Genomic DNA, 16,100 nt, shown 5'->3' with positions numbered 1-16,100 from the left:
AAAATAAAGTTTCCTTCGTAATTGAAGCTATTAAAAGGAAAGCAAATCAATTTAAAGAAAAGTGTTAAGAAAATAGCAGAACACCTATGGAGGGAAGGTGACATGGCGATGCCTGGAGTCTGGAAAACACTGGATCATGCGGATAACAGAGCTGAGTACTTGCAGTCAGGGTGCCCTCAAGTTCCACTGTGTGGCCAGGGCACCTTAGTAATGGGCACCTGCTGGTTGGTCAGGGCCCCGGGGTGACCTAGCTCCAGAAGCTGGCAGAATGGAAGGGCACTGGGGTTGTAACAGGCAGTCACCCCAGCCATGAGGTGAGAATCACCCCAGCATCGTTTCTGCCTTAAGGTACAAACAAGAGCCTTGAGGCCAGTCATCCAGCCTTAGGACTGTGTTGGATGGCAAGGTGGCCTAGCACGAGGCCTCCGTGACCCAGATACTCCTACTGGGAGTGGGGTGGTGGTTGCTGTTGTTTAGTCACTAAGTCGTGTCTGACTCTTTGTGACTCCATGGATTGTAGCTTGCCAGGCTCCTCTGTCCATGGGATTTCCCAGGCAGGGATGCTGGAGTGAATTGCCATTTCCTTCTTCAAGGGATGGAACCCATGTCTCTTGCATTGGCGGGAGGATTCTTTACCACTGCGCCACCAAGGAAGACCCCGGGGAAGGGATGGAGGAGGAAGCTTAATGGTGTCCCAGTTGCCCAGAGGGGCTGAGTTTCCGGTCTAGGCCCAGGAGAGGCAGAGGGACTGGAGGAGGTAGGACAAGGCCCAGAAGGTGCATTGGCCTTGGAGAGCCACCTGTCTCCCTCCTATAAGGCGTGTGAAGAGCCGCAGAAGAGGGAGACCAGAAACTGGGGCTTCAGCCTCAGCTTTCTCTCAACTGACTGTGTGTCCTTGGCAAGGCACTTACCCTCTCTGGGTCTCAGTGTCCCTCTAGGTTACAGTGGCCAAGTGAGGAGTCCTTCTATTCCCGACATCATAGATTGGCTGGTCCACCTCCCCAGGACCCCTGTGACCACCCCTCTGTGTTCTTGTCCCTTTCAGGGCAGACCAGGGCTGTCCCTTTCAGCTGGCTACAGGCTCATGGCTGGGGCTGTTCTTCTAGGTGAGAGGCCACTGGTGTCCAGCCCGGTGAGGCTCTGGTAGTGTTGGGCAGTGCCCAGTGGCTGTGTTGGCAGGCTTAAGGCGCTGATAGGAGAGATGGGGACCTGGGAGAGAGGGAGGGAGGGAGGGGATGAGAGAAGGAAGAGGTGCCTGGGTGGGGGTGGCCCCAGTGGCTGCCCTCATGAACATGCCGAAGGTTGCCAAATTGAGTTTAAGCCTTGGTTCCAGAACACAAAGCCTCATCTCTGGGGGCCTGACCCCTCGGAGCCCCCACCCCCAGGGCCGGCTGCCTGAGCCGCCCCAAGGGAACTGGCCCCAGAAGGGCCCGGTTGTTGGCTGCGAAGTGGCTGGGAGGGAAGTTTTAATGATACACAACACAAGACACAGGGGGTAAAGAAAGAGCGGGGTGGTGGAGGAGAGAAGGGAGGTGGGGGGGTGGAGAAAGAAAGACCTCCTGCCAGGCCTGTTGCCAGGAGACGGCTAGGCAGCCAGAATCAGCCCTGCTCTTTTCACAGTTGCCTTTAAGCAAGGAGAGAAAGCCCTGTCCATAAAGGGGGACATGTGTTGCTGGGTGTGTAAGGCTAGCCTCTGCAGTTAGGGGAGCCCCCCAGCCCCGCCCCTGCTGCTGCCTAGAGAGAGCCCCCCTCGCCCCCAGCCCTGCCCCCCGCTCCTGAGGGTTATGGATGAACGAGACTGGGCTACAGAGCAATGGAAAAGGATTCGGGAAGGCTGTGGCCCTGGCCACCAAAATGCCGCAGCCACCTCTGGGGTGAAACTCACCAGCTGGGGCCCCAGGAAGTTATCAGAGCCGGGTGGGTTGGGGTGGCGGAGGCTGGGGGAATCTAACAAGGCAGGTCATAGTATTCTGTTGGCTCAGGGTGAGCTGAGCAGTGCCTGGAGGTGTCCCGGTGTCTAGGAATCTTTAACAGGGGACTTAGAAGGGTGGGGTAGGGGGCTGAAAACTCCCCCATCCTTCACTCTGCCCCCCTGGTCCCTGTCCCATGGAACAGCTGTTCCAGAAGGATGAGATGGTTGGATGGCATCACTGACTCAATGGACATGAACTTGAGCAAACTCCGGGAGATAGTGAAGGACAGAGGAGACTGACAGGCTACACTTCATGGGGTCCCAAAGAGTTGGACATGACTTAGCGACTGAACAAAAACAGCGGGCTGTGCCTTGGTACTTGGCGACAGTGTTTTTGCAGCCTGGTTAGTCGGTGACTGTCTCTATTTCAATGAGGAGACCACCACACAGCCACGGGGATAGATGGAGGGTGAGGGATTTTGGTAACACAAGGACTCCTGTGTCCCTGGTCCCGGCTGTCAATAGAGGGATGTCAACCGTGCGGGTTGTGCGTGGTACGCTCAGCGGAGGGGCCGTCAGTACAGGAGACCAGGGCGTCCTCTGCCAGGCGTGCCTGGCAGCTGGGCTGGAGCCCTGACCACTCCTATTGGACTTGAGTGTGAGCTCCCTGGTTTAAAGGCTCCTTCAACGTTGTGTTCTTCTGACCCGCTGCACATGGGCTGCCATATCTGCTGTTTCATGTAGCAGTCAGATTAGAGAAAGGGCAGTTTCTTTTACCCCTCTGGCAGACTTTAAGGTCTGAGTTCTAGTCCTGCAAGCATTTCCAACCCGCTTCAAAGCTTCAAAGTGTTAGTGCTGGAAAGATCCAGCCAGCCAGCTTACCCCAACTTCATCTGGGAAGTTCTGTTTGAACCTCAGGGGCACTGCTGGAGGCTCTCCTGGACTCAGACACCTGTTTCCTTCCCTGGGCAGTGGGCAACCTGCATCCCTGCTGTCCCCGCCCCGGGCTGGCCTTAGTTGCTCAGTTGTGTCCGACTCTTTGTGATCCCAAGGACTGCGGCCAGCCAGGCTCCTCTGTCCATTGGATTCTTCAGGCAAGAATACTGGAGTGGGTTGCCATTTCCTTCTCCAGGGTATCTTCCTGATCCAGGGATCGAACCCAGGTCCTCTGCATTGCAGGCAGACTCTTTACTGACTGAGCTACCGGGGAAGCCTGACCCGGGGAGTGAAAGAGGGAGTGAAATAAGCTCAGCAGAGGCCATTTCTGGACAAAATGGAGAAGTCATTGCATCTTCTAAGAAATCTCTTACTCTGCGTACATGTGTGCCCTGAGATGTTTTCGACGCAAGCTGATGTCCAGAAAAACAGGACTCCCGGAGGAAGGAGGTGGGGGAGGCTGTCTGTCCAGGGCTCCTGTTGGGAAGGCTTGCTCTTCCTCCAACTTCTTTTGCATCTTGTTTCTGCTGAAGTATATGTTTTAACTAATTCTGGCTTTTCTTTTCCTTTTTAAAAAAATTTTTTTGGCATGTGAGATCTTAGATCCCCAATCAGGGATCAAACTCCTGCCTTGGAAGTGAGGAGTCTTAACCATTGGACCACCAGGGAAATCCCGCTAGTTTTGTTCTTTCCTGGCTCCACCCATCTGAGGCCAGGCCCCACCCCAGGGGTCAAGACTTGCTGCCAGAAGGGCCAAATCCCCATGAGGTGATAACCAAAAGAGCAAACTTGCCAACGCTCAGGGAGGGGAAGGAGGTGTGGGTGTGAGTGGGGGTGGGGGTATCTTGGACGGTGGCTGGAGGGGTGGGTGGTTGCCTGAGGCCCTCTGGGGGAGGGCAGGCTGGCTGGGCAGGGAGGCAGCATGGCTCTGTTAGAGGTAGAGAGCTGGACTGTTAGGGAACTGGAAAGTTCTGCCAGGCCCTCAGAGGTCTTTGGGGTTTTTTGTTTTGTTTTTAAATACTCATCTATTTATTTGGCTGTGCCAGGTCTTTCTTAGTTGGGTACACTGGATCTGGGATCTTTAGCCGTAGCACATGAACTCTTAGCGATGGCATGTGGGATCTAGTTCCCTGACCAGGGATTGAACCCAGGGGCTCCTGCATTGGGAGCTTGGAGCCTTAGCCACTGGACGACCAGGGAAGTCCCCTGGTTTCTGTTTTACAGCAGGAAGTATTGAGGGTCTTTCATAAAAAAGCCCATCTCCCTGGCTTGTCAATAACTTTCCATCCCAGGGAAGGCCATGGCTCAAGGAAGCAGACACGCCTGGTGGCAGCGTTGTTCTCAAGGCTGGGCACAGGTTTTGTCCTGCCTCCTGCTAACCAGGAGGCACACCCCTCCCTCATTCAGAGGACCCAACTCTTAGCCTGGAAAGAAAGTCTCCCTCTCCCCTTTCATAACCAGCCATGCTGTTTTCCCCTATAACTCCTGGCCAGCTCCTCCCATCCCGTCACACTCTCACTCTGTGGCTCCTGCTTCTTTGACTTATGGGGGGAGAGTCCCTGGAAGCCCACCCTGACCCCAGAAACATCCCCCCAAATAGTTGCTGATGAACTCGCATCAGCACTGAGATAGTACTAAAGCCCCTAGATTGGCCCCCCAGCCTCCTGGTTCTCATTGTGGGACAGAACCATGAATTAATCTCGTGGGTGCACACTCACCTCCTCCAGGAAGCCTCCCTGACTTACAGCCCTCTTTGTGCCTTGTGGCTCCTCATCAATGTAGCAATTCCTGACCCTGAGTGGCCTTCAGCAGCCATAAAGATTTGTCCCCAAAGCTCGGGGCTGGTGGTCAGGTGGGTTAAAAGAGAGGAGGGGTGGGGGTAGGGGACTCTCTACTAATGCAATGGAAGAAGAGGTCCAGCTTGGTTGGAAGGAAGGGAGGCTGGTCTAGATTCCCTTGGTTCCCTTCACTCTCCACCGTCTGCACCCTCAGCCCCTTGACCATGAGGTTGAACCTTCACTGAACCACAGTCCTTCCCTAAAATGGTCCTGGGAGAGACGGAAGCAGAGACAAGGCCCTTCTCTCTGGGACAAGACCCTCCCTGTGGGACTCCTTAGAGGTGAGGTCCCACTTCTGAGAGCCATCAGGCCGCAAACGTGTTGTGTGCACGGACCCAGGACAGGGGCCTGTGAGGATGGTCAGGGTCACAGTGACACCTGCTGGGGCTTCTAGGAACAGCAGCTGGGGAGCCACAGACAATGAATGTTGGTGGGGGGTGGGGTGGTTAAGGGCAGTTAGTAACATCTCACTGCAGGCCTTGAAATTAGCCTCAGATTGTTAAACCCTCATCTCCTTCGCAGGAACGAAGCACAAGAAGATGTGCAAGCAATGGGGCCATTGAATTCCACCTAGGGCTCCTAGGGACACGAGCTGTATTTCTCGAACGGGTGGTATTTTTTGAACTTCATTCACAGAGTCTGGTTCCTAGGGAAGAAACCAGAGGAAGTCTGAGATTGGTCTTTGCATTTCTCTGTGGAATGGAGTTTTAAGGGCAAAGAACAAGGACATGCCTTGTACATTTCTATGTTGTATCGCCTCCATAAGAGGAAGAAAAGTATGTAATACTGCCGATGTCAATGAGTAAAAACAGTCCAGGTGATCATTGGAATGTCAATCTGAAGAAACTGGGAGGAATAAAGAATATAGTGAAATGAATTAGCACAGTGCCTGACACCTGATAAACACTCAATATGTTAGGGCAATTCCTTGATAAAAGGAAACCCACAGTGGAGGGTCATCAGCCTCCCTGGTGAGCCAGGCTGGAGGGGTGCAGAGGTGCCCAGGGCACAGGACGATGTCTTGGTTGGAAGCCCTCCACTGACCTCAGTAACTTCCCCCAAATAAATGAAAAGCCAGATATGCAAATAAAGAAATCCAAGGGTGGAGTTCCCTGGTGGCGCAGTGGATAAGAATCTGCCTGCCAGTGCAGATGACATGGGTTTGATCCTTGGTCTGGGAAGATCCCACATGCCTCAGAGCAACTAAGTCCGTGCATTGCAACTACTGAGTCGGCAGACCCTAGAGCCAGCAAGTCACAACTACTGAGCCCGGGTGCTGCAACCACGGAGGCCCATGTGCCCGGAGCCCATGCTCTGCAACAAGAGAAGCCACTGCTGTAAGAAGCCCGTGCACCACAGCTGGAGCCTAGCCTCGAGCTCTGCACCTGGAGGAAGCCCTCCTGCAGCAGTGAAGACCCAGTGCAGCCAAAAGCAAAGAGATAGATAAGAAACCCAGGGGTAAGGATTCCAGTTTGCAAAATAACCCTTCACTTCAGCACTTCAGAAAGAACCCAGTCAAGGACTCCTGCAAGTACGTCACATATCATCTGTTTTATCCTTACACCCCTTAACTTGGATAATCAGACTCCACCGGCGATGACGAGGCTACAGAGAAAACCTACCCATGTAGCTAGGTGCTGATGTTCCTTCCTTGGGCAGAGTTTGGAGTATAAATTGGGATTTCCCAATGGAAAAATTGGGGGGATAGGACTGATATTGGGGGCTCAGCAGGCCAGACCCTAGTCTTGGTGGTTTCATTTGCTTTCCCATCTAATCCTCAATAAAGCCCCACATGAGAGCTGGCACTGCTCTCACTTCACAGGGACACAGTCCTAGTAAGTGTGGGAACTGGGATATGCATCCAGGCCCACCTCACTCTGAAGCCAGGGAGTGAGGGGTAAGCCCAAAGGGCTGGGGCTGGGTACATGGAAAGACGGTGGTGTCCCCACTGGGAATGGACACGGAGGAAGATTTTGGTGAGGGATAGATAGCTAATGGTCAGCAAGACTCAGCTTACCACTCACAGGGTGGAGGATGCCTGGGTGTACACCATTAGGACTGCCATGTACAGCTGCTCAGGTTGTGCACTGCAAAAGGTTACTCTCCCCCACCTAGAAGGGCCCCATCTGCATCACAGGCATATCTGTGTATTTTCTGACAGTTAGAAGTGAAATGCCTAGAGGAGGAGATAGTTGTTTTTAAATCATTCAGAGGGGCTTCATGGTGGGTAGGCAGTGCCTTGTCAGCCTTTTCCACATGTATTTGCATCATCTTCCTTGAGACCTCCACCTAAAGGAGTGAGCAGGTATTAGGAGTGGAGGAGCATTTCCTGCCCCATCTCGTTTCTCCCAGCAGTCATCAAAGGGGCAACAGGGAGCAAAGCCATCACAGTACCCCTGTCCTGTTTCCTCTCAAGGTCCCTGGCTAAAGGTTCAGGCTTTTATTTTCCTTGCTGGGGCAGGACCTCTAACTGGGGGCAGGAGGAGGGGAGCTAAGGAGAAAGAGGAGAGAGTGTCTGGAGTCCCATGGGTGAGCTGAAGGAAAGATACAGAGCAGGGGCTGTCTTTTTTTTTTTTTTTTTCTCCACATCACAAATTCAATAACATCAAAGGTCATTCAGGAAAGAGGAAAGTCCTTCTCTCAATGGGCTCAGTCAAGTTTGGGGACCCTGGAACAGTTTCCTGGGGCAGTATTTGCTGTAACAAGCAAATGAGTATATCAAGCTTCAGGCTGATGCAGTCTATGAGTTTGGGCATACAAAACAGATCATTTGCCAGGGGGTCTGGGCAGTAGAGGGGATTATCCACCACACAGAACAGCTCACAAGAGGTTGTTTCCTTTATAATGAATTTCAAATGAATTTTCATCAGCTATTGTAGTTATTATTAATAATACCAGTGTTTATTGAATATTTATTCTATTAAACATGGAACTATGGTTGTGGCCATGCTTGTAGCAGATACCCTGTCCCTATGATCACAACCAATTAGACCTGACCTTTGGGCAGTCAGTTCACAAGTGGCCACAGCCTTTGACAGGTCCCGGAAGTGCCAGTGTGGGGTCCCCTTTTCCTCTTCAGACTCATGTTAGGATACACAGCAGATGCCATTGGGCCCCAGAGCTGAATGGCCATGGCACCATGGGGGTGTCACAGCAGCCATGATGGGCCACATGCAGGCTATACTCTCTGAGAGAAGCAGGAACCAGGAGTTAATAGAAGCAGAAAGACCTGTTTAGAAAGCGCGCAGGGGGAGGAAGCCAGCACAAGGAGGGGAATGAGAGAGGCAGATCCCAGTGCCTGAGAGCATCAGCCTAGCAGTGTGACTTGATTTGCCTCATTACAGAGCCTTTCTGTCTTCCAACAGCATCCTCCTTTCCTGTGATCCACTGTGAGGGTGGTGGGGGAGATTTAGGCTTGGAAGGTTCACATCTGGGAAAGAGGGTGCCCGATGGAAAGGTGAGGTCAGAGAGACCAGCCTAAGGCTCCCTGGAAGTCTGACTAATCAACCTCGCCAATTATTGAGCACCTACAATGTTCCAGGCATATTTTACATGCTATCTCACCTCACATCCTGCCAGAAGAATAACTATATCGCTGATTTTACAGTTGGGAAAATGAGAGCTCTGAGAGATTTTAAGTGACCTAAGCAAGGTCATGGGCTCAGAAGGAGAGCTCCAATGCGGACACAGACAACCTGGCTGTCTAGGGCTACTGGCTGTCTAGACACTGCTGGACTGCTTTGTAGCGGAAAGAAGAAAAAAAAAAAAAAACACTATATTTATCACTCAGCGAGGTGAGCCCTACACCAGGCACCTCTGGGTGGGGAGCGGCTGGGTGGGTGAGTGGAGAATTCGAAAGGAAGGAAGCCTCATCTGTGGTTCCCATGGGCTGACAAATCCATGTCTCCGAACTGAAAGTCATTTAAACTCGCGATCCTGGAGATAACACGGCTTTGGAGAAGAGAGGTCTCTGAGGCTGCAGCCCGGGAGGGTTCCTGGAGAAGATGAACTTGTGGAACGGGTGGGGACTAGAGAAGAGGAATACGGGCTGGCCAGGCGCAGTGCACTGAGGAAGCGACCCATCTGGGCTCAGGAAGGCGGAGCAGGAGGGGAGGGGAGATGGACGTGTTTGAGGTGTCAGGCGGGGCGTCTAAGAGACCCGCATCCTGCTGGCTTGCTGAGAGCCCTTGAGCAAGTCACTTCTCCTTTGAGCTTTGCGTTTGCCATGTGTTAAGTGAGGAGGTGGGGGCGACTCCCCGGGGCCCTCGCTGCTCTACTCTGGGGAGAGAAAACAGCCCGCCAGAGCTGAGCAGCCTCTTGCACCCGCAGCCTCCGCGACCGGCTGCACCGGTGACCAGCAGGGGGCGCTCCTGCAGAAGGCTGGCCGCCGCGGCCGCCCTCTGCTCCGTACGCCCGGCCTTCCTTTTCGGTCCTTCCCAGCCAGCTCCGGTCACTCCTCTTCCTGCACTGCCCTTTCCCACCCCACTTTCTGGGATGAGCTGGTGGAGTAGGTTCCTGGAATCCAGATTTGGGGGCAGGCCACTTCCCTTCTCTGTGCCTCCGTTTTCCGGGTTATGTGAGGAAGAGATGAGTTACTGGGTGGGAGAGTAGGGGTCCAGGATGAGTCCTGCCATTTCATGCCCCGTTATCTTTCCCAGAACAAGAGATGCGGCTTTTACTGCCCACCAGGGAGAGCCAGAGCCTCCTTGCTCACCATCAGGGTTACACTTTGCTTCAAACTTTTACTCAAAGTCCTTTTGTACAAAGGTAGAAATGACTTCTGGGTGCTGTATGGCACCTGGAACAATGAGCGATGCTTGACAGGTAGTTGTGGAATGATTGGGGTTTTGAAACCATCTAGACAGGAGCTATGGGTCTTTCCTGTAGTCATGTACGGGTGTGAGAGTGGAACCATAAAGAAGGCTGAGTGCTGAAGAACTGATGCTTTTGAATTGTGATGCTGGAGAAGACTCTTGAGAGCCCCTTGGACAGCAAGGAGATCAAACCAGTCAATATAAAGGAAATCACCCCTGAATATTCATTGGAAAGACTGATGTTGAAGCTGAAGCTCCAATACTTTGGCCACCTGATGTGAAGAGCCGACTTACTGGAAAAGACCCTAATGCTGGGGAAAATTGATGACAGGAGGAGAAGGGGGCAGAAGAAGAGGATGAGATGGTTGGATGGCATCATCGACTTGATGGACATGAGTTTGAGCAAACTCTGGGAGATGGTGAAGAACAGGGAAGCCTGGCATGCTGCAGTCCATGGGGTTGTAAAGAGTTGGACATGACTTAGTGGCTAAACAACAGACAAGAGCTATGAGAAAGTGACAGGAGCTGCCTCTCCTGCCATATTCATTTTCATACTCACATTTCTAACCACTGTTGTGTGAGGCAGACAGACAGAAGCGGTATATTTATTTTTTGGATGAGGAAACCAAGGTCACAGGGGAAACTAAGGACAAGGTTAACTTAGGACCCAGGAATCTCTCCATTCAACTACAGTTGTCCCATCCCTTTGCTGTCAGCAACCCCCTGTTGGAGACATGTGGTATTACATGCAGGTAGACACAAAGCCTGGTCAAGAGGAGAAATGCAGGCACAACCAGTGTGCAAAATCCAAGAGGGAGAGGTGGAGATAGGCCATTTCATGGGAGCTGGAGGCTAAAAATGAGATTCCAGAGTCAATAACAAAGTAGCAAGGTTCAGCAAGTCTCAAAAGCATTTCCTATTCGAAATTACCCAACACCCTGTCAATCTACTTCTCACTCCAAAGGTGAGCTCAGTATAGCAAAGGGATGCTCCATGGGCTCATCTGTTAGAATTATACCAACAAATGGTGGTAACACTTGATTCCTTCTCAAACATTTATGTGGTAAATTAGAATGAATTGTGCCATTTGGAATGTGGAGAAAGATGGATTGAAGAGAGTCACTCTGCAAAACCCAGCTCAAATATTACTGCATCTCAGTATTGCCCCAGACACACCTTTCCTGGAACAGTGAATGGATTGTTATGGATCTTAGTTCCCTGACAAATATTGAACCCAGGCCCTCGTCAGTGAAATCACAGAGCCTTAACCCCTGGATAACTAGAGAATTCCCAGCACATTCTTCTCTTTACTGCAGCTCAGTGAGGAAACACATACCTGCTCCTTGGGTTCTAATCCCAAGTTTACTAGCTGAGCAGTTACTTACCCTCTCTGTGCCTCCATTTCTTCATCTATGAAATGATGTGAGGATGAAATGAGCTAATATGTCTCTGCTGCTACTGCTGCTGCTAAGTCGCTTCAGTCGTGTCCGACTCTGTGCGACCCCATAGACGGCAGCCCATCAGGCTCCCCCGTCCTGGGATTCTCCAGGCAAGAACACTGGAGTGGGTTGCCATTTCCTTCTCCGTGGTCGGATATGTATATTTTTTACAAGGTTAGTAACCAATTATAATTTCCTTAATAAAGGTGAAAGTGCCAGATTTCAAGAGGACAATTATGATTTGCTTGGCATGTAGTAAGTACCCAATATCCAGTTTATACTTATAATAGAAATGTCAAAATGTTATATGTATTTATGTACATGTCTTTCCCAACAAACTGTGCTTCTCAGGGACAGGACCTAGTTCATCATCTCTTACTCTCAAATGCTCAAAGTTTGTTAAATTGTATAGTATATAATCATGCTTTCTATGAAAAGGAAATTTTGTAGTAAAATTGAATTAGTCATTGTGTATGTGTGTGTGTGTGTGTGGTGTGTGTGTGTGTTGTTAAGCCTGAGCTTACTATTTCCCAGAGGTAAACAAAGACTTGAGTCTCTCCCGAGTTTAAGGAAAGACATCTTTCTGGGTCACTGAACTACATATCAACTTTAGGAAAACACGCTATAGTCCAGTTATCTCCTAGTCAAGACTTTGTTAACGAGCACTTCCTACCTGTGCCTATGATTGTGCAAATGTGACCAGGAGGAAGTGGGCACCATCTATGCCGGGGACTGCATTCCTCCAGGTACCAGCTGAACATTCTGCACTTCAAAATGGGGACCCTTTCCTCTTACCCTTCACTTTCCGAAGCTAGAAGTTACTCCGATGGAAACATGCTAACAAGAATATGCGAAGTGTGCCTCTGTTCAGAATCCAGTCGTTAGAATGTGATTGATCGTCAATACTGGGTGATTTTTCTATTTCCTAAGAAAGTTGTTCTTCTTGCCTTTCTCCGACTCTTCCTTCTTTGTTTTCTTTCTTTTGAATTGTACTAGTAGTTGCGACTTGTCCAGAACCTCTTTCTGTTATAAAGCACCTGAAAGGAGAGTCTGTCATTATTGCTTTGCCAGTGGGGTGGCTCTAGAGGGGGGTACTTAATAGTCAAAGGCAGAAAGCATGCTGCTCAGCGCTACTTGTCTGGTCATCTCACTGCGTTTTAATGTTTTAGAAGTGGGAACCCAGAGGGTGGGTATGTTTACTCATGGTGACCCCACTGGCCAGGCAGCGCACAGGCATATGTGTCGCCTGACAATTCTGAGTTGATTTATGTGGACAATGGAGCAGGCTCTTTGAAACTGGGATTGTCTATCCACATTGCCATTTCTCTACCTACCTCTGCATTCAGCCTCCCTTGGCTAAGCTCAAACACCTTTGGGCTGGAGAAGGGCCTGAGGTGGGCCACGGATAAGGAAGCATCGTATCACCTTCCACACAACACAGCCTCCACCCAGAGCATTGTTCTGGAGCAGAGAAGGCAAGGGAGGAACAGAGACAAGAAGGTTTCGAACTGGAATTCCCATGGGTGGGTGTGCTCTGCCAGCGGTAGGGGGAGCTCCCCATAGAGGACTGGAGTCCTTCCTATAGAAAAATAGGTGGATGGATGACATAGGAGATGTCCAGGAATACATCCCTTGTTTTCTCCCAAATATCTTTCCTTCCAAGGCTTAAAGTTTTACCATTAGAGACTTTTTCTTGTGTCCTTGTTGCCTCTCCCTTTGAAGAAAACTTTTTTTCATTATAAATGTTAAATTAGAAGATTCAAAGAAGATAAAAACATTTTAAACACACCCTCACAGCCTCCAAAGCACTCACTTTTTTAAAAATAATAGTCATGACCTCTATTTTGGACCGAATGGTCCAAGGCACCCACTTATCCTTTCTGGCTGTGCTGGATCTTCCCTGCTGCACAGGCTTGGCTCTAGCTGCCGCCAGTGGTGGCTACTGTCTAGCCGCAGCAGGCCTCTCAAGGTGGCGGCTTGTCTTGTTGTGGAGCTGGGGTTTAGGGCACACAGGCTTCAGTACTTGTGGCACGTGAGCCCAGTGGTTGAGGTTCCTGGACTCTAGAGCAGAGGCTCAGTAGTTGTGGTGCACAGACTTAGTTGCTCCCCGGCACGTGGGATCTTCCTGGACCAAGTATTGAACCCACATTTCCTGCATTGGCAGGCGAATTCTTTACCACTGAACCACCAGAGAAGCCTGCAAAGCACCCACCTTTTAATTCATACTTTGATATGTTTCTCTCCCATCTTTTCTGTTGTTTTCACGCATAGCTGTAAGCCCCTCTGTGTGAGATTCTGTGACCCACTTTCCCCAGTTAGCTTCAGTCCTAGTTCGGTCTGATGCTCTGAAAAGGTCAAGTATATGCCACCAAGTACCAGTGAATTCCATGATGTTGAGGAAATTACCCACCTATCTAAACTTCAGTGTCCTTCCTGTGGAGTGGGGACAGTGATGCCCAGTGTGATAACTCACAGCACCCTGGAGCCAAATCAGAGAGAGAGTGAGAATTAAGGCCAGTTCAGAAAAGCACGGATAGGATGGATGGGAGTGGTCAGCATAGAACTATTTACAATGAGACCGTAGCCAAGAAGGCTGGGTCACAGGGAGTGGGGGAGCCCAGTCAGAGGGACAAGGGAGCACCCCCACACCAGTCCTGTTGAGTCCTCCCTGGCACCAGCTCTCCTGAGCAGCCATGCCTCATGCCTTGGGCTCGGCCTGGGCACAGGTGCCTTCCCTTGGAGCCCCTGGGGCATCACCTGACCCACTTCCTGTTGGGCTGAGTCCATTTCCAGCGCAGCCCTGAGGGTGATCAGAGGGAGATAGCCAGCCTGGAATTCCTCATTTCCACTTGCTCACAGCCAGGTGGTGAACTCAGAGGATTGTGTGAGTGCTGGCCTCTGCCTGGTGACTTGGGAGCCCTAGGGACCCGGGGCCAGACAAGGCTGAATGGCTCCTGGGGATCTGCTTCAGGAAGGGTGGCCTGGTCTGGGGGCAGGGTTGGGGGGAGGACGAAGAGATGTGGAGCTGGATTGGATACAGCCTCCGCGAGCCGTTGGCCACAGTGTGTGCGCATGTGCGCGTGCGTGTGCGGGAGGTGGGGGGGATGGCGCGGACCGAGGGGGAGGCGGGGGGTGGGGCAGGAGAACGGCATCCCTAAGCCGTGGCTGCCTTGGGCTGGCTCATGGAGACAGGTAGCTGCACGTGGATGTCTAAGAATGCTCCTCTTGCATACCTGTGTGAACGTGCAGGTCCGGGAGCAGCTGTGGGTCTGCCTAGGAATTTAGACAGCCATGGGGGAGGTGTGGGGGGAGTCTGTGTGTCACTGAATGCCTGGACTTGAGTTGTGGAGTGTCAAGGGGTGTGTGTGTGTGTGTGTGTGTGTGTGTGTGTGTGTGTGTGTGTGTGTGTGAGATGGGGCATGTGTCTGACTATGGGAAGGAGTGTGTCTGTGAACATGCATTGTGTCAAAATGACACAATCTATTATTTCTATCTCTGCTGGCAACAACACATTACCTGAGCACCTACTATGTGCTGGGCCCTGAGCCAGGCCCTGGAGATATAGAAAGAAATAAAACTCAGGGCTTCCACCTGCCCCTGCCTTGAGGAGCTCCCAGGGCAGAGGGTGAGGTGGGAGGAAAGAATCATTATGGTCAAGGCTCTAACTCCCGAGGGCTGCCCCTGTGTCCTTCCTCAGGGGTCCCACAATATCCCAACTGTGGAGATGATCTGTTTTCACTGCCATCTCCTCCTCCAGACTAGAGCCCCGTAACACTCTGTAAGGATGAACTATGCCAAGGCCCCTGTGAGTCGGCGCCTCAGCCAGCCGTGACCAATCATGAGCCACAACCAGTGCGACAGTCTCACTAGGCTGGGCTTAACTCTTGCTTCCACTACTTACAGCTGGGTCACATGCACCACCTACTTAAGTTTCCTGAGCCTTGGTTAACTCATCTGTGCAATGGGTATAATGATGGCTCACTAACCTCACAGGAGGCCTGAGACTTCAGTGAGACATGTGCTAGGCCCAAGGATGGCATCCTAAGCACTGACTGGTGGCGACTCAAGAATTTTCTTCTGAGTCTGGGATTAGCAGATGCAAACTATTACGTACAGAATGGATAAACAAGGTCCTACTGATTAGTACAGGTGGGGCTTCCCAGATGGCACTAGTAGTAAAGGACTCCTGCCAGTGCAGGAGACAGGAGACTTGGTTTTGATCCCTGAGCTGGGAAGATCCCTTGGAGAAGGAAATGACAACCCACTCCAATATTCTTGCCTGGAGAATCTCATGGACAGAGGAGCCTGGCAGTCTACAGTCCATAGGGTTGCAAAGAATCAGACATGACTGAAGTGACTTAGCATGCACGTATATTACAGGGAACTATATTCAGTACCCTGTGATAAACCATCATGGAAAGAATATGAAAAAGAATGTACATGTATCTAGAACTGAATTACTTTGCTGTGCAGTAGAAATTAGTACAACATTGTAAATCAACTATACTTCAATAAAATGTTTTTTTAAAAAGAGAGAACTTCTTTCTGGATATTTCCATGTGTATCTCAGCATCCAGGCACTGATGTCCTTGGTGAATCTTTAGTGTTTTCTCCAATTTCCCTGCCTTACAGCCTTAACTGTCAACAGGTAACTTTTCTGAAACATTGAAAATGTGTCACTTTGGGAGAGTATGCCTCACCCCACCCTTGCTCCAGGCAATTGCCTGCTTGTGTGTGCTTGTGTATATATGGCAGGGGCCCATGGGCATAAGGACAGGAGGGGCAGCTGGGGCAGCTCTCTCCTCATCTGCCTGAACTCAGGTGCCCACTGGGGTGGTTGGAGCCTGGTGGGGGTCCTTCTTCCTCTCTGACTCACACTGGTCCAGCTTGAGCTTCGTTGAGCCTGGTTCAAGTTCTTACCAGTGGTATGCTGGAGCCAGTTCCAACTGGTTTGCACAGCCACCTGAGCAAATCTCTTCCTAACTCCTTAGATCAAGGATGATGCCACATCAGTAACTTGAAATCACCCACGGTGGCAATGTTTCCAGCAGAGAATCGGCAGATGCTATTAGCCAGGCTCCCACCCATCTGGCAAAGCTGCACACCTTGTCTACAGTTTTAACAACCCCTGATATTGAGTGCCAGCACCTGTTAGGCATTT

Source organism: Ovis aries, chromosome 11, assembly GCF_016772045.2.
Source record: "Ovis aries strain OAR_USU_Benz2616 breed Rambouillet chromosome 11, ARS-UI_Ramb_v3.0, whole genome shotgun sequence".
NCBI lineage: Eukaryota > Metazoa > Chordata > Mammalia > Artiodactyla > Bovidae > Ovis > Ovis aries.
The sequence above is the reverse complement of the archived record's forward strand: the minus strand, read 5'-3'. Positions refer to the sequence as shown.